Raw genomic sequence first — 23,158 nt, 5'->3', positions numbered from 1 at the left:
AAGGGCAATGAAAATAATCCTGGGGCTGGAGCATCTCCCCTGTGAGGAAAGGTTACAACAGCTGGGACTGTTTAGTTTAGAAAAAAGGGAAGTGAGGGAGACGTAATACTATTTCATGGACGCATGTGGATGTATGTAGTACATTTCTATACTGCCCCATCGCTGAAGCTCTGTACTAGAACCAGTGGGGTCCTCCCTTGAAGATGAGTGGTGGAAGAGTCGACACAGATAAAAGGAGGTCCGTCTTCACACAGCGCATCGTTAAACTCTGGAATTCATGACTGTCAGCAGGCTGGTTCATTGATCCATATATCAGAACTGCAATTGCTCCCCCACATTTGCTTTCCCCCTATACTGTGGCTCGTTTTAAATGCCTCTTAAGAACATGCTTCTTTACAGAGGCCGTCCCTGGCCTGTGAGAAACTCTGCTGATAGCCTTCACTTTTTAAAGATTTAATCATTTATGGTTTTTAACATTTCAGTGCTTTTAATTATATAAAAAGTTTTTATATTGTGATATTGGAATTTATGTCGAACTGCTTAGGGGTTTTTATATATTGAGGGGGATAAACATATGTTAGTAAATACATAACTAAATGAAGAAGTGTGTGTCGCACTTGTGGGCTTCCCACAGGCGTCTGTTTTGCCACTGGAGGAACAGAGTGCCAGACTAGACGGCCCCTTGATATGCTGCAGCCTGGCCCTTCGGGTGTCCTTATGTCCTTATCCACCTCCACTTCCACACAAAGCACCAACTCAGCGGTTTCAGTTGCTTGCTTTTATTAAGCGGGAAAGCCGAGGCATTTTAGCAGAGCGATTCGGGGCTGTGACCCTAGGCAGCCTCACTAGGGGCTCAGTCCCACCCAACACAGCGAGACGTACTTCCCAGTAATCATGCGTAGGAGTCTGCTGTAAAGAGTGATTTGCAGGATTGTCGCCAGGGGCAGGCAAGGTGTGTGGCTTGGAGGAGTTTCCGGAGACAAAACCATGTTCTTCCCTCCCAGGTGTTGCACTGGGGGGCTACGTTGTCACCAACAGCCAGTCTCTCTCAGTTCCTGTGTGTGAGGGAAACCACAGTACATGGTTAGGGAAACTGGGATGCAAAACGGAAGAGTACAGTAGAACACATCAAACCATATATGTCGCATCAGCACGGCTGTATTAACAATATGGGAAGAACAAAATGCCGAAGTCCCTTCTGAAGAATTAACCATCTTCTTGCGGATGGCAGCCCAGAGTAATAGCTGGCAGCTGGAAAACTGCAGGATGTCTCCCATTAAAATCTTGGTACGTGGAGCTGTGGCAAACACCCAGACCAGAACAATCTTAGTACCAACCAAACGTAGCTAAGCCGAAGTCAAAATATCTGATTGTTAAAGAATGTGGAATGATTTTATTTCATAGACACGTCAAGGACATACATGCCAATATTTGCCAAGGCCATTCCTCAGATTAGGGGAAACAGATTAAAGATCATTTATTATAATGAAGACGCATAAAGGAAACCTCCAAGCAGCCAAGCTGGTGCCCTCCAAATGAGTTGGACTACACCTCCCATCATTCCCAGCTGCAGGGCACTGGCCTAGAGATGCCTGGCCTACACAGGTGTGAGGGACTGAGCGGGGCTCACTCAGGCAGTGTGATTTTATTTTCCCTATTTTTCTTCAAGTTGTCTTTTTAATGTCTCCTCATCTCCACTTATATTTCCCTTAAATATTTACTGTTCATGCCTCTCATTCCTTAAATCTACCCTTACTTGATTTTTGTCAATGAAGAAAGATTGCTTCCTTCTATAACTCCCCTCACCCCACCCTCTGCTCATCTTCTAGACTCCTGGCGCCTGATGTACTCTTATTTTCTTCTGCAATGTAACAGATGTGGTGTGAAACGAAATACAAGGCAGAGTCTGACCCTCAATACAAGCCCGAATTTTAACCATCCTGAGACGTAATCTGTGATCTGAGTGCGAATTAGAACACCGTGAAATGTGAAAAGGTCGACATTCTAAACCAGTCCATGTCACGTGAACAGCCCAGAGCAGGAAGGGGAGGTGTGACTGGAGGATGAATGGTTTTATTGCAGGAGGGCCAGATGAGGGTGCTCTGGGGTGCGCTGAAGATTGCCAAAGTATCAGTTACAGAAGAAGGACACGGGCCAATGAAAGAGGGGCATCTGCAGATGTTCTGATGACAAGGACGGCACTTTATGATCATAGGATGTTGGGGAGTCGGAAGGAGGTGCCAGCCTGTCTTCAACAAACGTCAGTCCTGGACATTGGGAACATGATGTATTGTCAACAAAGAACATACTGATCCCCGCTTTGACCCCATGAGCCCCAACGAGGAAGAAGAGTACAAACCCCCCGAATCTGCCATTGTTCGGGAGAGGCGTGGTTGCATCTGGATCGTTCTGTGTGCACATACAGCAGTACCCTCGATTCACAGGACACGCACTGAGTGCTCTGGCCAAGTACTTGATAGCGTTGTGGTGAGGATGTGTTGGGTAAAATTCAGGGAGAGGATTTTGGTGTCCAGGGCTTAGACAGGGCGCAGCTATCTTTGTTCTGTCATACTGACTGTTGGTTTGGATATAAGACAGCAGGCTTGGGCGTGGGTCTGGCTGACACTGTATCACCATTGCTTCAGCAGGCCATTTTTGCGGCGGTTGGACCAATATGGAACTGAGCAACAGAAAGGATTCTGGGCACAGTCGCGGGTGCTCAGTCCGTTCAGGCAGGGCACTGTGGGGCCTCGTCGTTGCCTGCTGTGAGCGGAGGTTGCACCCTTGGGCATACTAAATGCTCCCCTGCAATTCAGCACTGCAGGGAAAGGTCCGGAGCGGGAGGGCAGGCTATCTGTTGGGGCGGTTTGTGAGGGTTCTTCGTCTCACTGGGGAGGCCCTGATCGACTGCCTCTGGGCCCCAGGGTTCCCTGGGAGGAAGTTTGAAATCAATTTCTGAAGCAATGGGGATGGCTGCTGTGATGCTATTTGGCAGTGGACAGCTTCCGAGATCCCAGGTGTGATGTTTGGGTGGCTCCTCAAACTTCCTAAGCTGAAGTGGGGGGTTGACGCAACGCGAGCCCTTCTCCGTTGTGGCTCCCTGTCTCTGGAGTGTTCTCCCTCGGGAGGCGCATCTGGTGCCCAGCCCAATCTCTGTCTTGGCTTCCGGTGGAAACCTTCAATTTCCCTGGGAGTCTTAGACCTGGAGTTTTATATTGAGTTAACCTGCCCCTCTGTTTTCATCCCCAGTGCTTTTGGTTGTTTTGGTGTCATCTTGTATTGGTAACGTTGTCCGCCATTTTGAGAGGTTTTACCTGAAATACATTGACAGCACAGTCCTCTGCATGTCTATTCAGGAGTAAGTCCCATGAAATCCACGGGACCAACTCCCAGGACTGCACCCATTTACTCATTTCAACCTGAATTCAATGACACATTTCATTCCTCTTGACTGCGACAAACAATCCCTCGAGATGCACAGAACGGGTTTTGCCTTCCCTCTTTGAACACGGCCCCAGGGACTCCCTCTCCTGCTGCACGAGGAGCTGATCTGTGGTGCCAAGGGAGGTTTCTTTCCTGGGTCAACAGTAGCTTGTGGAGCGGGGAGCAATTTATAACTTATATTACTGAAACTTATATTAATAATTATATTACATTAATAACTTATGTAATAACTTATATTACTGAAATATAAGTGGTCTCACCTCTACAAACGGCAACAATACCCTCGAAAGCAATACCCAGGTACTCGTTTTGGCGGAGGGCAATTTCTCTCACAAGAGTAATTACAGTTTAGGGCTTTGGCGGAATCTAGAAAAAAGGGAAAACACAATTCAAGGGAGAGAAAACACTTTGGAGCGGCAACCCTATCCCATGGAGAAAGCGGAAGGTTCTCTTTCCCAGGATCGACCTTGCACACGTCAGAGTAATGGGGCTTCCCTTTGAGGCCCTGGGTGGCCTTGGAAAGAGAAGCCCCTTGTCCAGGAAACTGGCCCCTCCACTGCCTTCCCCACAGCAAAGCGGAGATTGCTGTGTAGCCTTTAGGAGCACATGGGATACTCACCTGGTCCCACCAGCAGCAGCAGGAGGAAAATGGAAGAGAGAAGGCAGAAGATCTTCATGGCTGGAGGATGTCGCTAAGAACCCCGGACACACTGGCAGAGAAGGCAAAGAGGCAACGCATCGGAAGGGGAGAGGCTCTGTATTTATAGGGGGCTCGTGAAGTGTTGAGATGTGGTTGGATGCCCAATGCCGTTGGGTGGAGGTGTGTTGCAAGCTCTTGAGGGCACAGGCTATTGCCAGACAACTGCCAGGATTGTCGCAATATAAAGTGGCCCTCTCTAGCTTGATCCTTCCCCTCTCCCTTGATCACACTTGTATCTCACTCAAGCACCACGGAGCGCTGGGCAGGCAGTGAACATGGGCCTCTCCTCTTTATCCACACACCAGCCGTGTAAGGCTGGTTAAGTTGAGGCAGAGCCACTTGCCCCAGGCCACGTGGAGGGCTTCGTGGGTGGGCAGGACGCTGGTCTTCCCAGGCCTCGTCCAGCACCCCCTGCACTGTACCAGGAGCTCCTCTTGCGTTCGTCCCTCAATTGCTCTACCAAGAGAAGCATCCAAGAGTCAGAATGCATGAAATTCGTCACTGAGCGTCAGAACAAACACTGCTTTAACTCCATATGCAGCAGGTACAAGTTCTATTTTTCATGCATACTCTGGAGAAGGTGTGTTATTGTTGTTGTTGTTGTTATTGTTCCTCACCTTTTCCCCAATAGTGGGGCTCAAGGTGGCTTTACAGCCTTAAAACTTATACAGTTAAAACATATAAATAGGAATATACAGAAGTCAACAATATAGTTAAATCATCAATAATATTAAAATTGTATAAAATATCAGAATTTAAAAACAACAATATAAACAATAGTACCAATACACCATATTCTCCCAGGTACAGAGTATCTATTCCCAAAGGCCTGCCGGAACAAAACAGGTTTTACCTGCCTGTGGAAGCATGCCAAGGAAGGCGCCGCTCCCACCTCCTAGCAAGGGAACTCCAGAGCCCTGGCGCAGCGACCGAGAAGGCCCCCTCCCATGACCCCCCAGGCAAGCCCGTGATAGTGGCGGGACAGCGAGGAGGGCCTCCCCTGAGCATGGGGGCAGGTTTATTTTAAAGGTCTGGATTTGGGGCTGGTGGATGTACTCTAGAGTGAGCATGAAAACAAGTAAGATGTCGATACTACATAGGGAAGCAGAAAGTGTTACAACCAGAGTTTGTATTGGCCCAGTATTTCTTTTGGGGGGCTGCACCTGTCAGTTCTTGCCAGCTGACAGTTATAATTCACCGGCTGATAACAGGGTGGTAAATGTGTCCAAGGCTGCAAGAGGGAAAAGGAGGCCGAAGTGGGAAACTATACCAATCCAAGGCAACGTGGCAAAGAGAAGTCCATGTTCCAGGCCAAAGCCGAACACACAAGAGAGCACGAGCAAGGCTGAGGTCCAGGTGTGGGGGCGAGGTGAGGCCACCGAGATCTGCGTGTGGAAGCAACACTGTTCTCCAGCGGCCTTGCCCCTGCCTGCGTCCTGCTTTTCAGGGCAGTGTCCTGAACGTGCAGCTGTGTGTAATCCGTCTTCTTGCTTGGGAAAGCCTCTCTGGCTTGAACGGACAAAGGCCTGCTGGCTTTGCTCTTTGCCATACAGCCGCCTTCGCTCTTCTGGGGTCAGTGGACTTTTGCCCTCCGAATCCTCCGGGAAGGCCGCAGCTGGGCATGGAACATCCACAGGAGGTGAGGGGGTCGGGCTCCTTCGGTGCCGGTCCTCTCCCCGGGTCCTCTCCCCTGCCCTTCCCCTTCCTCCTCAGAGGAGTCCGAGGGAAGCAAGACAGAACCACATTTTCACCGGGCGTGTTTGGAAACATGTGCTGTACCACGAAGAGCCACAACACCTGGGTCAAATCACTGCTGGCGACATGCCCTCACCCTGTCCCGCTGATCAAGCCTCATTCCGCCTCCTCTGGAGCCATGCCAGGTCCAGGATTTGGAGTGGGGGCCTTTGCCCACTTGCTCTGCCTCTGACCCAGTCCCCACCCCCACTGAGACGGCAATTGCATTTTGTCTGCAATTCTCACCTGCCCTTCTCAGGACAGGAAAGATTCCATTTTGTTTACGGAAGCAGTGACAGATTTTACTTTCTTGGGCTCCAAGATCACCGCAGACGGTGACTGTAGCCATGAAATTAAAAGACGCTTGCTCCTTGGGAGGAAAGCTATGGCCAACCTAGACAGCATAGTAAGAAGCAGAGACATCACCTTGCCGACAAAGGTTCGTCTAATCGAAGCTATGGTTTTCCCAGTAGCAACGTATGGCTGTGAGAGCTGGACTATTGGGAAGGCTGAGCGCCGAAGAATTGAAACAGAATTGCAACAGAACAGAAGAATTGAAACAGAATTGCAGGGATGGCGTCAGGAAGGTACAGCTGAGAATGAGCTGAGGTTAGCGAGGGATGCTAAAAGCAACAAAAAGGCTTTCTTCAGCTACGTGCAGAGTAAAAGACAGAGGAAAGAAATGGTGGTTCAGCTATTAAATAAGGATGGCAAAATGATAACAGATGACAAGGAAAAGGCAGAAGTGCTCAATTCCTACTTTGGCTCAGTCTTCTCCCAAAAGAGGAACTATGATACCCCTGGCAACCAGTTGGCTACAGAATCGGACTCAAAGAGTGCTTCTCAATGGGACCTTCTCAAGCTGGGGATTGGTAACGAGTGGGGTACCGCAGGGCTCAGTCCTGGGCCCAGTGCTCTTCAACATTTTTACTAATGACTTGGAGGAGGAGGTGCAGGGAACGCTGATCAGATTTGCGGATGACACCAAATTGGGCGGGATAGCTAATTCTTTGGAAGACCGAAACAAAATTCAAGTGATCTTGATAGCCTGGAGCGCTGGGCAGAAAATAACAGAATAACATTTAATAGGGATAAATGTAGGGATGGCGGAGAATTCCTCCACGGATTCCAGTGAGGCCGAATGCACTGGCATTTGGCCCCTCGGAATCTGTGGCGGAACAGCCTCCTGCCCCCCTGCCCACCCCGCGGAACCCCCCGGGACGGCACTTACCTAGGGCAGATGCGGCGGCAGCGGTGGCAGAAGGGGCAGCGGCGGGAGTGGCGGAAGGTTCGGCCGAAGGTGCAGCGGCGGTGGAAGGTGCAGCAGCGGGGGTAGCAGAAGGGGTGGCGGCGGAGGCGGCGGAAGGTGCAGCGGTGATGGGGGTGGCAGAAGGTGCGGCAGCGGGGCGGTGGAAGGTGCGGCGGTGGAAGGTATGGAGGCGGCGATGGCAGGTGCTGCGGGGGCGGTGGAGGGGGCAGCAGTTGCGGCGGCAGGGGCGGGGGTGACAGCGGGGGCTGGTCTCCTGGCCGGCCATAGCTGGGTGCAGCGTACGCAAATGGCGGCGGCTATTCACTATTTTTAGCCGTTCTAGCCTACATAAATATTTACGTAGGCTAGAACGGCGAAAAATAGCGAACCCAAATGGCGGCTACCGTAGCTGCCGCCATTTGCGTACGCATTTTTTTTTACTTTGCCGTGATAGGCTACGTAAATATTTACATAGCCTGTCACGGTTAAGTACAGGGACGCAAACAGTGGCAGCTACGGTTATTGTCTACTGCTGCCTAGTGGCCAGATGTCCGGCTGCGGATGGAGCCGGCCAGCGGCTCCACAGAATCCCCGCGGAGTGGAGCCAGCCGGGCAGGATTCCGGGGGGAGGGACGGAGCATCTCTCCCCCCCCGTCAAGGATTCCAGGGGGAGGGACGGAGCGCCTCCCCCCCCCCACCACAAAGTAGATCCGCGAAACGGTAAGTGACTTTCATACATCCCTAGATAAATGCCAAGTTCTGCACCTAGGAAAAAGAATGCACAGTTACAAGATGGGGGATACGTGGCTCAACAACACTACAAGCGAGAAGGATCTTGGAACTGAATATGAGCCAACAATGTGATGTGGCTGCAAAAAACACCAATGCCATTCTGGGCCACATTAATAGAAGCATCGCTTCCAAATCCCATGAAGTCCTAGTTCTCCTCTACTCAGCACTGGTTAGGCCTCATCTGGAGTACTGTGTCCACTTCTGAGCACCACCACACTTTAAGTAGAATGCAGACAAGCTGGAGAGGGTTCAGAGGAGGGCAATGAAGATGATCAGGGGACTGGAAACAAAGCCCTATGAGGAGAGACTGAAAGAACTGGGCATGTTTAGCCTTGAGAAGAGAAGACTGAGGGGAGATATGATAGCGCTCTTCAAGTACTTGAAAATCTCTTCTCGATCATCCCAGAGTGCAGGACACGGAAGAATGGGCTCAAGTGACAGGAAGCCAGATTCCGGCTGAACATCAGGAAAACCTTCCTGACTGTTAGAGCAATGCGACAATGGAACCCATGACCTAGGGAGGCGGTGGGCTCTCCCACACTGGAGGCGTTCAAGACGAGGCTGGACAGCCATCTGTCAGGGATGCTCTGACTTGGATTCCTGCATTGAGCAGGGGGTTGGACTTGATGGCCTTGTAGGCCCCTTCCAACCCTACTATTCTATGATTCTATGATAGTGACGGCCACCAATTGGGATGGCTTTAAAAGGGGGTTGGACAAACTCCTGGAGGAAAAGGCTATCAATGGCTACTAGTCCTGATGGCTCTGTGCCACCTCCAGTCTCAGAGGCAGTGAGCCGATGTACACCAGTTGCTGGGGAACATGGGTGGGAGGGTGCTGTTGCGCTCATGCCCTGCTTGTTGGTTCCTGGTCGACAGCTGGTTGGCCAGTGTGTGAACAGAATGCTGCACTGGATGGACCCTGGGTCTGATCCGGCAGGGCCCTTCTCGTGTTCTTAAGGTGCCTGTTGGCAAGCAGAACGTTCCCGGTTCAGTCCCCAGTATTTTCTCCGAAAGGGAGGCTGGGGAGCCCGCCTGGGGAAGAACCTTGCTGGCCAGGATGCCTCACTGGTCTGAGTCAGTATGAAGGCAGCTTCATGTCAGTTCTGCCTTGCAGCTGCAGATGACGCGAAGGGAGGCCTTTGTGCACCAGCTCAGAACTGCAGCTCTTCTTCGGGCATTCAAAGAGGTGAACGGCCCCCACCCGCTACTGAGAGTCCTGGATTCTGCCAAATCCATCTGCCAAATTCTGCCAAAATGGATTCTGCCTGGCCCCCATTGCGAAAACCACGTTGCGCTGTCTTCCTGGAACATTCATCCCAGGTCCGAGGCTGGTAGTTCTGCACCTGAATTGGGGGCTGGACATTTATATCCCCCTTTCCAAACACAAAAGCACTTTCACTTGCCTCTCCGACACGACCTCCACCCCTAAAATTGTTTCCTTCCATAGAACTGCACTGGGATTTCCTCCTCTTCTCTCAAGGGGGTCTCTATAACTGTTATATCAGCTGCGTGACAGGCAGAAGTTCAAGTGGTACAGCATTTCCTGTTGCTCCCTGTCACGCAGCACTCCAATGTACAGAACCTCCGTTAGGGGCAGCGGGGGGGGGGCGGTACTGTTGCAATCCAGTATTAAACTAAAGCTATTCTTTGGTCGGGTCTTGGTATCATAGAATATTGGGGGTGGAAGGGATGCTGGACGCCATCTATTTCAACCCCCGCTGCCTTGAATTGTCCTCCCATCGGTTCTAATGCTCTGCAGCAACAGAGAGTGTGTCTGCTCCATCTTCTAAACCACAGCCCATCACGTATTTGGGGACATCAAACTACATTATCTTAAATCATCATCTTTTGGATTTCCATAAAATTATCAGGAATATAAGACAGTAGTTGTGGGAAAGGTGTTAAGCTGGCCAATTTAGTGCTTGGTCCATATACTGGGTTGTGTGGCATCGATGCCCTGAGCCCTTTGGGAGGGACGGCTGAAACACAGCAATTGACAGGACGGTTGCACAGGTTGTTTGCCATATTGCAGCACTCCACACAGATGGGCCCCTGGGATTTCCTCATCAGCCTTTCATCAGAGCCTGAAGTGCAAAACCAACAGAAGAGGCAAGGTGGACAACCTGTGGTCACACTGCAAGGACTGGAAAGCAGCTTCCCTTTCCCCACCTTGCGATCTCCAGCGATTGTGAAGTCTTCAGCTTAAGCCCTGATCCTTTTGGGCACAGCAGCAAAAAATGGGGAAGGAGGACTGAGCTCCAGGTCCTTGGTGCTGCACCGCAAGCCAAGCCGAGGGTTGCCACCCCAGGGCAGCTCCCTGGCAGGGAAAGCAATTCTCTCTGCAGTCCTGACTGTATCTGCCCAAAGGCCCTTGAAATCTATTTTCCTATGAAATAAAACTGCATACAACTCATACGCAGAGATTCAGTCGTGAAGCAGCGGCCCTGCAGTGCCGCTGTGCTCACGCAGCTGCTCTACGGAGGACGCCGCGATGGGCGAGAATTTCGTCTGTGTTCAGTTTTGATCAGAATGTACCCAAATCCGCCACGTTCTCCATATTCAAAGCATCATTTCTTTGAAACAGTCACAGGGGGGAGAAACTGAAACTGGCGGGCCCGTCCTGCCGGGCCAGGGTTTGAGCGCTCAGCTCGTCATGGTCTGTCTGAATCCCTGCATATTCAACCATGCTGGTGCCGCATCACGGTCGCCGCCTCCTTGCTCTGACAGGCCGCTCATCCCTCGCGGCTGCCACACAGGCACGTCAAGGTCTTCCTCTTGCTGTCCCTACGGAACTTGGCCAGCGCAGCCAGGTGAGAATTTTGTTTTAGTTCACTTGTTGTAAGAATTCACCAAACCTCACAAATGTCTTGGGAGGGGAAGAACTTGGGATCTTTCAAATTCCAGTACCGGAGGAAGCGAACTCCGTGGCAACTCCGCAGAGCCACTGGCCGGGTGCATTCGCAGGCGCCGTGTGGAGCCTGCGAACGCAAATGGCAGCGGCTACGGCGGCCGCCATTTGCGTTCCTGTTTTTTGGCCGTGATAGGCTACGTCAGTATTTACGTAGCCTATCATGGCAAAAATAGGGACGCGAATGGCGGCCGTAGACGCGGCCACCATTTGCGAAGCAGCGCAAATGGCACCACGTAAGTGTCCCATTTCGCTCACCTTTCACCGGGTGAGGGGGCGGGGGGCTTCATTCTGCCACAGATTTCGGGGGGGCCGGATGCACTGGTTATGCTTCTATTAATGCACCCCAAAATAGCATTTGCCTTTTTTGCAGGCACATCACACTTCTTCTGAGCGTGGTATGTCAGCCTAACTGCTAACTCCTGGGCCTGACGCTCCCACGTCTCGTTGGAGGTCAGGCTGTCCTGCAACGTTTCTCTAGTTAACAGCCTCAGATCTTGCTCTCTACCTAGCTCACCTTGAGCCTTTCTGCTTTCTCTTTCCGTTCTAAGTCCTTCTGCCCGACAGTCCTTAAAGCTGTCAGCAACAGCCATGCTAGAGGTCCTGCACGCTGCTTCTCTTTAGCTGACCACTCTTCCAGCTGCAGAGATTCCAACACAGTTTCCAGACCCAGTGGTGTGCAGTCCTCCTGTACCTCTGGCCCTGCAACTGGGCCACACAGAATTGCTCATTGCTTTGCAGCGGAACCCCACAGCTCCAAATGTGGCCAGCCCGGGAGTCGGTTTAACACGCTGACACCCGCGTCCTCCTTCCCTTTGAATCTGAACATAGCAGTATTCTTGGCACCCGCCTGCTCGCTGCACCAATTGTATTGCCCCTACAGTAGGCTTCAGACTCTCAATTTAGAGGTGCTAAGGTAGTGATGAATCAGATCCAGGTTTACTTACAAGGAGATAACTTTATCGAGTACAATCAGCACACAGGCATACCCAATGATTGGATCAGACAGCTTCTCTGAACCCAGAGCCATGGGGTAAAATGGGTCATATACCATACATGTTAGCAGTGAGACAGCACGACACTAGCAAGCACCCACTAGCGTTCATTCCCAGCATAGACTAGCAGTGCTTGGTTCCCAACACAGCCACCTGCAGCTTTAAGACAAACAAACCTTGCTTCCCAGGCACATCTTCATAAGACCTTCCACTCATTAGTATGGAATGTGCTTGGGACCACTACTATCACCTTTTGACTCATCCTGGTAAGTCAAGAGGCCTGTTAAGGAAAACAGCAGCCTTCTGAACCCAAGTCAGAGAGCATTATGGATCTAAGCCACTCTAAAACTACTAATAGCTTGGTTCAGGCCCGGGGCCTTACGCCTGGACAACTCCAGAGGGCCAGTTTTGGCTCCCGGGCCTGAGGGTCAGCACCCCAGGCCTAGAGCCTTTGGCCATGTGTATTGGGATGGGGTGAGGGGTTTCAGAAGAAAGGAGAAGGGATGGGAGAGAAATTAGTTCTATTTGCATCATATTTCACATTTTTGAACCAATACACCAACTGAAACTCAGTTATCTTTCTAAAGGTATGTATGTATGTATTTCTATATCACCCAATAGCCACAGATCTCAAGGTGGTCCAAAAAACTTAAAACCACAAAATACAGCATAAAACAAAATATAAAAGCTTAAATCGACACTAAAAGTCCAACCAGAATAATACCTAGTAGCAGGGTGTCATTATATGTTGCCCACCTGGGCACAGAATCCTGGTCTTTTTTGAACTGTGCCCCGGATCTTTTGAGCTATCCTAATTTCCTCCCCCCCCCTTTCCCATTGACTTGCATTGGAAAACAGAAATGGCCATAACTTTTTTAGTTTGTATGATAAATAAATGGAATTTAGAGACCTAGTAGCCTCTATAAAACTGACTGAATTTGCCAGACGTCAGACAGTTAGGCCTAGTGGCTTTTGTGCTAGCCACAGGTTAATTTTGCTTTTTTCTAAGAAAATGTGTCAAAGCAAAGAGCTATAATTTGTGTGTGTGCTACACATCAGTTCATGGAATTTGGGAACCTGGCAGCCCCTATGGAGCTGACTGAACTACCACATTTTGGACTGGTCCAGTGGCTTTTGTGCTAGCCATGCACAAAGTTTCCTTTTCTCAAAGACTAAAACAAAAAGTAAAAACTGTCAAGCCACACAGGGGATTAGAGTTCCTAATCAGAAAGTGTTTAAGGTGACCATTAGGAGGTCCCCATCCCTAATCTCTGGTGTAGGATGTTTTGTGTGTGTGTGTGTGTGTGTGTGTGTGTGAGAGAGAGAGAGAGAGAGAGAGAGAGTTTTGTTTTTGAGATGCAATAAACATCTCTTTCCCCCTCCTTTTCTGCTTTTACATGCCCACTGTTTGGAGCTTGCTTGCAATGAAATTTTGAAGAGGGAGAAGGAAGGGAAGAAAGAGCTCCATGTGAAATACTGGTATTTCACACAGCATCTGATTTTACTGCCCCAAGCTGGAACCCTTGGTTTCTGCAGACGTTTAGTAGCTTCAGACAGTACAGCAAAGGATCCAATCAGCCTTCACAAATTTCTTTCTCCCCCTCCACTTTAACTCCTCCTAAATAGCTGTAGGACTCAGATTATTCCAGAAGGAGGGTCAGACCTATGTGGCATCATGATTGAGGAACTGCTGAGGCTTTTAAATAGGTTCTTCAATTTTTAAAAGGATACAAAAAGCCCTCAGCCACCTCACCTCATAAACACCTAATTACTTTGAATGAGTTCAAATCTTGAGGGCCAGATGAAATGCATCCTAGCGTAATAAAGGAAATGGCAGAAGAACTCTCAGAACCGCTGTCTATTCTCTTTGGGAAATCATGGAGGACGGGTGAAGTGCCAGATGACTGGAGGAGGGCTAATGTTGTCCCTATCTTCAAAAAGGGCAAAAAGGAGGAACTGGGAACTACAGACCAGTCAGTCTGACATCAATCCCTGGGAAAATTCTGGAGCAGATTAGAAAGCAATCCATCTGGAAGCCAAATGCACAGTTACAAGATGGGGAATACTTGGCTCAACAATACTGCAATCTTGGAATTGTTGTCAATCACAAGCTGAATATGAGCCAACAATGTGATGTGGCTGCAAAAAAGGCCAATGCCATTTTCGGCTGCATTAATATAAGCATAGCTTCCAAATCCCAGGAGGTCCTAGTTCCCCACTACTCAGCACTGGTTAGGCCTTATCTGGAGTACTGTGTCCAGTTCTGGGCACCACACTTTAAGAAGGATGCTGACAAACTGGAGAGGATTCAGAGGAGGGCAAAAAAGATGATCAGGGGACTGGAAACAAAGTCCTATGAGGATAGACTGAAAGAAGTGGGCATGTTTAGCCTTGAGAAGAGAAGGCTGAGGGGAGATAGGATAGCGCTCTTCAAGTCCTTGAAAGGTTGTCCCAGAGAGGAAGGCCAGGATCTCTTCTCGATCATCCCAGAGTGCAGGACACGGAATCATGGGGTCAAGATACAGGAAGCCAGATTCCAGCTAAACATCAGAAAAAACCTCCTGACTGTTAGAGCAATACGACAATGGAACCCATGACCTAGGGAGGTGGCGGGCTCTCCCACACCAGAGGCATTCAAGACGAGCCTGGACAGCCATCTGTCAGGGATGCTCTGACTTGGATTCCTGCATTGAGCAGGGGGTTGGACTCGATGGCCTTGTAGGCCCCTTCCAACCCTACTATTCTATGATTCTATGAAGTTCATTTAAGTATGTACAATCCTTACACACCCTCCACAGCCTCTGAAATTCTTCTGAAGTACTAGCTCTCTGAAAGAAGCCACATGGCTTAGGGAATTCTCTCAACCCCCCACATTTCCAGTCACCATTCTTCTTTGCTTCTCCCCTCCCCTCCCCTCCCCTCCCCTCCCCTCCCCTATCCTGTTCTTTCTTTCTTTCTTTCTTTCTTTCTTTCTTTCTTTCTCTTCTTTATTCCACCCAGAGCAAATCTTGGGGAATTCTTAAAGAGAATTCTCTTTGGTGGGCAAGAGAAGTTCTGAACTGTATTTGACTTTATATAAACAGACAAGAGGGCTGGTTTTTCTCCTTCTCACTCAAGCCTTTGAGAAGAGTGGGTTGACATGGTTGCAGTGAAACAAATCTGGGGCTGTTCTGTTTGTCAGTTGCCATTACCCAGCAATAGGAAGGGCTGTAGCTCAGTGGTGGAGCACCTGCTTGGCATGCAGAAGGTCCTGGGTTCAATCCCCAGCATCTCCAGATAGGCTAGGAAAGAATCCTGCCTGAAACCCTGGAGAGCCGCTGCTGCCAGTCAGTGTCATCAATACTGGGCTAGAAGGACCCAGTGTCAGGATTCTCTTTGCCCCTTCTGAAAGCGTCATACAGATGCAAACTGTCTCACAGTGACTCACACAGTCTTTGTAGACTGTGACTCACAGTCTACAAAGGAAATGCCTTCATGGAGTTCAAAGGAAAGCTACGAAAGTTGCCCACCATTTGAAGAAAAGGTGGGCTCACTACCCAAACTTAAGGGGGGGGAGATCTCCCCCTCTCTCGTGAGACATCTAAGCACAGCTGTTGATGCTGGGCCAATCGGGCAGACCGTCTAAGCTCCGCCCCTGCCATCTCTCGGCTCTGGGTCTACACCTGGCGTCTAAGGATTCTCCAAGTTCTCCAACCCCCGCCTCCCCCTTTTCGCTGTCTCTCACAGGGGTGTGTGAAGAGGGGCCCTCTCTGTCCAGCTGTGCCTTTGAAGCCTGGGAAACTTCCTCCCCCATGTCTTGTGGCTCTTCCTCAGAATCTGAATTATTCTGCCACTCTCTGTGCTCAGAGGAACCCTGACACCCAGGACCTGACTCAGTATAAGGCAGCTTCCGATGTTCCCCTGAACAGAAAGCTTTAATAAAAATAAGAGTTGGGGGTCTGTTTCTTAAGCGGAGGGGAGAAAAATGCTGCTCACTTATACAATCCTATGTATGCCTACTCAGAAGCTCCTAAAAAAACTAAGATCATGGCATCTGCCCCCATCACTTCCTGGCATATGGAACGGGAAGAAATGGAAGCAGTGACAGATTTTATTTTCTTGGGCTCCAAGATCACCGCAGATGGAGACTGTAGCCATGAAATTAAAAGACGCTTGCTCCTTGGGAGGAAAGCTATGGCAAACCTAGACAGCATAGTAAGAAGCAGAGACATTACCTCTCCGACAAAGATTCGTCTTTTCCCAGTAGCAACGTATGGCTGTGAGAGCTGGACTATAACGAAGGCTGAGCGCCGACAAATCGATGCCTTCGAACTGTGGTGCTGGAGAAGACTCTTACGAGTCCCTTGGACTGCAAGGAGGTCAAATCAGTCAAACCTAAAGGAAATCAACCCCGACTGCTCATTGGAAGGACAGATACTGAAGCTGAAGCTCAAATATTTTGGCCACCTAATGTGAAGAGAAAACTCCCTGGAAAAGACCCTGATGCTGGGAAAGACTGAAGGCAAAAGGAGAAGGGGACGGTAGAAGATGAGATGGCTAGATAGCATCACCGATGCAATGAATATGAACTTGAGCACAATCCGGGAGAGAGCGCAGGACAGGAAGACCTGGCGTGCTATGGTCCATGGGGTCACAAAGAGTCGGACACGACTTAATGACTGAACAACAACAACCTGCGGGAAAGTGTGCATAGGATTCCAGCACAAGTTACTTTTGCAGGGAGATTTGCACCTTGATGTTCTGCATGTTTATTCAGAAATAAGTCCTCAGTTATGAGCAGGTACTGCAGGCTTAATACAGTGCGTACCCAATTCTGTCTAATGAATTGACTACCCTTTCAGCTCAGACCTATGCATGTTTTGTCATTGGTGGGGTTTTTGTGTTTTGGTTTTTGCATGAACTCTAGCTTCAGTGGTGAGGGAAAGACGCTCAGAGTTTCTCCACAACTTAGCCCTAGTTTTGAAAACAGACTCATTGGCTTTATCCTGGTGAAGTCTTGGCACAAATGACGTTATGGGGAAGAAGATACAATCAGAGCTTGTGCATAACAATAGAGAGGAATTGCACAACACAAGACATCCGTTTTTATGAAGAGCAGCTGGAGGATGGTAGGATGAGGAGGGATGGTTGCATGGAGAGGAATAGAATCGGGAGGAGGAGAATGTAAGTGCTCAGTGTTGAAAGAACAGCATTCTGCATATGCTCAGAGGCACTCTCTATTTAAGAACATAAGTACAGCCATGCTGCATCAGACCAAGGTCCATGTAGTCCAGCATTCTGTTCACACAATAGCCAATCAGATGCCCATCGGAAACCCACAAGCAGGAGATGGGTGCAATAGCACCTTCCCACTCGCTGCGAACATTGGCGAAATGGAAATACATTCAAGTAATTCTAAACTTGCGTGCATGTATATGCTTCAGAAAGTTTGCAGGTTTTTTGCATGGGGGACACCTCTAATGACCTGTGCATTTTCATACAACTCTACCCAAAAACTATTGGGGAAAGGGGGAAGGGAAGGGAGAGCAAATTACTCCCTCCCCCAAACTGGAGAACTCCCTTTCCACATGAACAGCTGCACCTATCCTTCAGAAACTTTACTGGTTTCTTACTTAGGGACACCTCTTGGCTATCTGTAATTTTCAGAACAATGGTTCACAAGGAACATAGGGAGATAAGTATATCCTCATTTGGAGACCTCAAAATGTCAAGGCCACCCTTGCACAAAAACTCTAGTGGCTATCATTCTGAAATTTGGCAGACATGATCTGCTCTGATGGGGCAATGAATCCTGATATTTTTATCCAATTCCTCCAAGGAATAAACACATTATTTGCAGTTGCCTTTAAAAGAAAATCAAAATATAAACCCTGCACCAATTTTTCTGACATTGGGCAGGTGTGTAGGGGATTTCTGTGCCTGAAATTGCCATCCAGTTCTGGAGAAAAAAGAGAAAAAAGTTACAGGTTTTTTTTTCTAATTTCCCATGGTAGTCAGCAGGAAGCATAAAGACTCATTTTTCAAACCTTGACTTTGGTGCTGAGCTGAAGTGGACCAAGGACAAATTGGCCCGAGCAGAAGCGGGATGTTTTCCAAAATGCTGAATCGGGATCTGAGTAGAAGTGGGGTAGGCAGTCAGTGCACACTTCTTAGGTATGTATGTATGTATGTATGTATATAACCTATACACACACACATGCACACCACACACACACACATATGAGGTGTGCTTAGAGTTATACATATACATATACATACACACACACACACACATGCAAATTCGTGTTATGGGCCAGTGCCCTGGATCTTTTAAAGACCGAGCAATGCCCTCCTAGCAGCAATGCAGAGATTTAAAATACAGATTTAAAACAGCAGAGCTAAAAGACTGGAATGCTAAAATGCTGGGGAAATCAAAAGGCCTTCACCTGGCGCCGAAAGGAGTGCAACGTAGGGAGCTCATTCCACAGCCGGGGGCCACAGCAGAAAGGGGCCTCTCCCTGGTAGCCACCTGCCTCACTTCCTTTGGCGGGGGCTCCCGGACAAGGGCTCCTGAAGACGATCTTAGGGTCCAGCAAGGTACACATGGGAGGAGGCGATCCTTCAGCTTACCTGGCCCCACGCCCTTTAGGGCCTTGATGTTAGTACCAGCACTTTGAATGGGGCCCGGACGTGGACTGGCAGCCGGTGCAGCTGGAAAAGTCCTTGGTATGCTGTGATCACATTGCACTTCTCCAAATTTTGCAGCAGTTCTCTGATCAAACCAGGTGTACAAAAAGTCCTCAGTGGAACTTGGCTTCCAGTGAAAACCTTTCATTTGTCTAGGACTCTTAAGACACAGCGTTGCATATTGTTTTAACAATATGATATATTGTTAATATAATCACGGTTGTTGATTATAACCTTGTTTGATATAATCGTTATTTGCAATATTCTTAGCCATTCTGAGAGGTTTGACCTGAAATACTTGGACAGCACAATCCTATGCATGTCTGCTCAGAAGTCAGTCCCACTGGGATCCATGGGACGTACTCCCAGACTGCATCCATTTACCCATTTTAATCTGATGTCAGTGACAAATTTCTTTTGTTTTCACTGCAATAAACAATCCCTGGAGAAATACATAAGACACCTTGCCTTGAACATGGCCCCCAGGACTCCCTTTCCTGTTGCATAGGAGCTGATCTGTGGTGCCAGGGGAAGACTTCCTTCCTGGGTTATGAGAATTTGGGGCAGGGCGAGAGACTTTCATAAAGGCTGGGGGGAGGAGGAAAGAGTAAAAGAAAACAAAAAAACACCTATATAAAACCTCCTTATGTATAAAAGAAAAATTGAAACTGCAGTGTATGTGGCAAACCATGTTAAGCATCATTAGGATTTACCAAAATTCACAACACCATATTCAGGAGGAAAACAATTTGGGATTTAAAACATTCAAATATGGGAGAAAGCGGAACTCTCAGATTTGCATGTCCCTACTGTATTGTCCCTACCCTTCTGTCCCAGTGGATGAGGTAGGTAATACAACAGCATTATTTCTCCCCAAACGAGGCATGGAACCCTGCTGCAGAGTCGTCTATGGCGGTGCTGCTCTCACAGTGGGCTGCCTATTAGGGTGGACACTGAGTCACTGACCTAAATTTGGACATTCTTGAACAAGAGGACTTCAAAAGCAGTTTGCAGCATGAAACAGCTGAACTGCAATTCATCAAGAAGCTCAGTTCACCCCCTGTGGTTTGAATCGGGACAACCTTAAAAAAAAAAAATCACACATATGTTCATTAGCTTACGAATGCCAGGGTGTCTGCGTCATCACCCAGCAACTCCTTTTGTGAATGGCCACTGTCAATAGCTTAATTGTCACTGTCTGTACTTTCTGCATCTCAGTTCTACCCCCAACTATGTGCACATATACCTGTAGCTCAGAATAACATCTCATGCATCTGAGGAAGTGGATTCTACTCCAGCAAGGCTTATACGTCTTTTAGTCTTTAAGGTGTGACAAGACCCTTTGCGGGGTTTTCCTATGGGAATATGGTAGGCAAGCCTGGAGTATCAGATGTGCATGTGTTTGTGCATGCGCTAGGGATGTCAGAGAATTCCGCAACGGATCTCGGTGAGGCTGAATGCCAGTGCATTCGGCCCCCCGAAAACCGTCGTGGAACGAAGCCCCTGCCCCCCACCCCACGAAAGGTGCGCGGGACGAAGTGCCCGCCGCCCCCACCCCACGAAAGGCGTGCAAAATGAAGCACTTACCTGCTTCCATCCGCGCTGCTTTGCAAATGGTGGCCATCCTGTGGCTGCCATTCACTTCCTCCTTCTTCAGCCGTGATAGGCTACGTAAATACTTATGTAGCCTATCACGGCTAACACAGGGACACCATTTGCGTCCCTGCAGAGGACGTGATAGGCTATGTAAGTATTTACGTAGCCTATCACAGCGGGTGGGGGGGAACCCAGCGTACACAAATGGCGGTAGCCGCCACTATTTGCATATGCTGGGGTTTTTTCCCCTCTGCCGTGATAGGCTATGTAAATATTTACGTAGCCTATCACAGCAAGGGGAAAAGAACAGCAGCCTACACAAATGGCAGCGGCTACCACCATTTGCGTACGCTGGGGTTTGCCCCCTGCCGTGATAGGCTACGTAAATATTTAGATAGCCTATCACGGCTCACTACAGGGACGCAAATGACGGCGGCTACGACAGCTGCCATTTGCGTCCCTGCAGGGCTGCCCAGCGGTCGGATGTCCGGCTGCAGGTGGCTGGAGCTGGCCGGCAGCTCCGCGGCTTGGCCGCGGAGCGGAGTCAGCCGGCCAGGATTCCGGGGGGAGGGACGGAGCGCCTCCCCCCACCTGCGGAACCCGACGGAGCCAGGTAAGCGGGGTTTCATACACCCCTAGCATGCGCATGTGTGTGCACGCAACAGATCTCAGTCTGACCGGACATTTATAAGGCTTTGTCTCCTTCTTGGGGACTCCAGGAGAACTAAATTATGAGGATGAGGAGGATGAAAAAGCTGCCCATGGAGAGGGATGGGTGAACGACTGATGTCCAGGCTCATGGAGGCCCTCTGCTTCCCAGATCCACATTCATCTTACCCCTCTACACATCTCTGGAGCAACCATGCTTGGAATGCTGTGTACAGTTCTGCTCACTGCACCCAAAACAGGACATGGTAGAGTTGGAAAAAGTGTGGAAAAGGGCAATGAAAATAATCCTGGGGCTGGAGCATCTCCCCTGTGAGGAAAGGTTACAACAGCTGGGACTGTTTAGTTTAGAAAAAAGGGAAGTGAGGGAGACGTAATACTATTTCATGGACGCATGTGGATGTATGTAGTACATTTCTATACTGCCCCATCGCTGAAGCTCTGTACTAGAACCAGTGGGGTCCTCCCTTGAAGATGAGTGGTGGAAGAGTCGACACAGATAAAAGGAGGTCCGTCTTCACACAGCGCATCGTTAAACTCTGGAATTCATGACTGTCAGCAGGCTGGTTCATTGATCCATATATCAGAACTGCAATTGCTCCCCCACATTTGCTTTCCCCCTATACTGTGGCTCGTTTTAAATGCCTCTTAAGAACACGCTTCTTTACAGAGGCCGTCCCTGGCCTGTGAGAAACTCTGCTGATAGCCTTCACTTTTTTATGACTTATTCATTTATGGTTTTTAACATTTCAGTGCTTTTAATTATATAAAAAGTTTTTATATTGTGATATTGGAATTTATGTCGAACTGCTTAGGGGTTTTTATATATTGAGGGGGATAAACATATGTTAGTAAATACATAACTAAATGAAGAAGTGTGTGTCGCACTTGTGGGCTTCCCACAGGCGTCTGTTTTGCCACTGGAGGAACAGAGTGCCAGACTAGACGGCCCCTTGATATGCTGCAGCCTGGCCCTTCGGGTGTCCTTATGTCCTTATCCACCTCCACTTCCACACAAAGCACCAACTCAGCGGTTTCAGTTGCTTGCTTTTATTAAGCGGGAAAGCCGAGGCATTTTAGCAGAGCGATTCGGGGCTGTGACCCTAGGCAGCCTCACTAGGGGCTCAGTCCCACCCAACACAGCGAGACGTACTTCCCAGTAATCATGCGTAGGAGTCTGCTGTAAAGAGTGATTTGCAGGATTGTCGCCAGGGGCAGGCAAGGTGCGTAGCTTGGAGGAGTTTCTGGAGACAAAACCATGTTCTTCCCTCCCAGGTGTTGCACTGGGGGGCTACGTTGTCACCAACAGCCAGTCTCTCTCAGTTCCTGTGTGTGAGGGAAACCACAGTACATGGTTAGGGAAACTGGGACGCAAAACGGAAGAGTACAGTAGAACACATCAAACCATATATGTCGCATCAGCACGGCTGTATTAACAATATGGGAAGAACAAAATGCCGAAGTCCCTTCTGAAGAATTAACCGTCTTCTTGCGGATGGCAGCCCAGAGTACTAGCTGGCAGCTGGAAAACTGCAGAATGTCTCCCATTAAAATCTTGGTACGTGGAGCTGTGGCAAACACCCAGACCAGAACAATCTTAGTACCAACCGAACGTAGCTAAGCCTAAGTCAAAATATCTGATTGTTAAAGAATGTGGAATGATTTTATTTCATAGACACGTCAAGGACATACATGCCAATATTTGCCAAGGCCATTCCTCAGATTAGGGGAAACAGATTAAAGATCATTTATTTTAATGAAGACGCATAAAGGAAACCTCCAAGCAGCCAAGCTGGTGCCCTCCAAATGAGTTGGACTACACCTCCCATCATTGACTGGCCTAGAGATGCCTGGCCTACACAGGTGTGAGGGACTGAGCGGGGCTCACTCAGGCAGTGTGATTTTATTTTTCCTATTTTTCTTCAAGTTGTCTTTTTAATGTCTCCTCATCTCCCCTTAAATATTTACTGTTCATGCCTCTCATTCCTTAAATCTACCCTTACTTGATTTTTGTCAATGAAGAAAGATTGCTTCCTTCTATAACTCCCCTCACCCCACCCTCTGCTCATCTTCTAGACTCCTGGCGCCTGATGTACTCTTATTTTCTTCTGCAATGTAACAGATGTGGTGTGAAACGAAATACAAGGCAGAGTCTGACCCTCAATACAAGCCCGAATTTTAACCATCCTGAGACGTAATCTGTGATCTGAGTGCGAATTAGAACACCGTGAAATGTGAAAAGGTCGACATTCTAAACCAGTCCATGTCACGTGAACAGCCCAGAGCAGGAAGGGGAGGTGTGACTGGAGGATGAATGGTTTTATTGCAGGAGGGCCAGATGAGGGTGCTCTGGGGTGCGCTGAAGATTGCCAAAGTATCAGTTACAGAAGAAGGACACGGGCCAATG

General features: G+C 49.0%; 1 long non-coding RNA gene across 1 annotated transcript; it reads right to left on the bottom strand.

Moving 5' to 3' along the window:
- Positions 1 to 447: 447 nt before the first annotated feature.
- Positions 448 to 20,148, bottom strand: LOC146360379 (uncharacterized). The gene is made up of 5 exons (XR_014787588.1): positions 20,077 to 20,148; positions 19,314 to 19,427; positions 4,064 to 4,600; positions 3,705 to 3,810; positions 448 to 1,055 (listed from the first exon to the last, which is right to left on the bottom strand). It is a non-coding gene; the product is annotated as an uncharacterized LOC146360379 (long non-coding RNA).
- Positions 20,149 to 23,158: the final 3,010 nt, after the last annotated feature.

Source organism: Heloderma suspectum, chromosome 1, assembly GCF_057233095.1.
Source record: "Heloderma suspectum isolate Gila_16-S chromosome 1, 16-S_ref, whole genome shotgun sequence".
NCBI lineage: Eukaryota > Metazoa > Chordata > Lepidosauria > Squamata > Helodermatidae > Heloderma > Heloderma suspectum.
The sequence above is the reverse complement of the archived record's forward strand: the minus strand, read 5'-3'. Positions and strand labels throughout refer to the sequence as shown.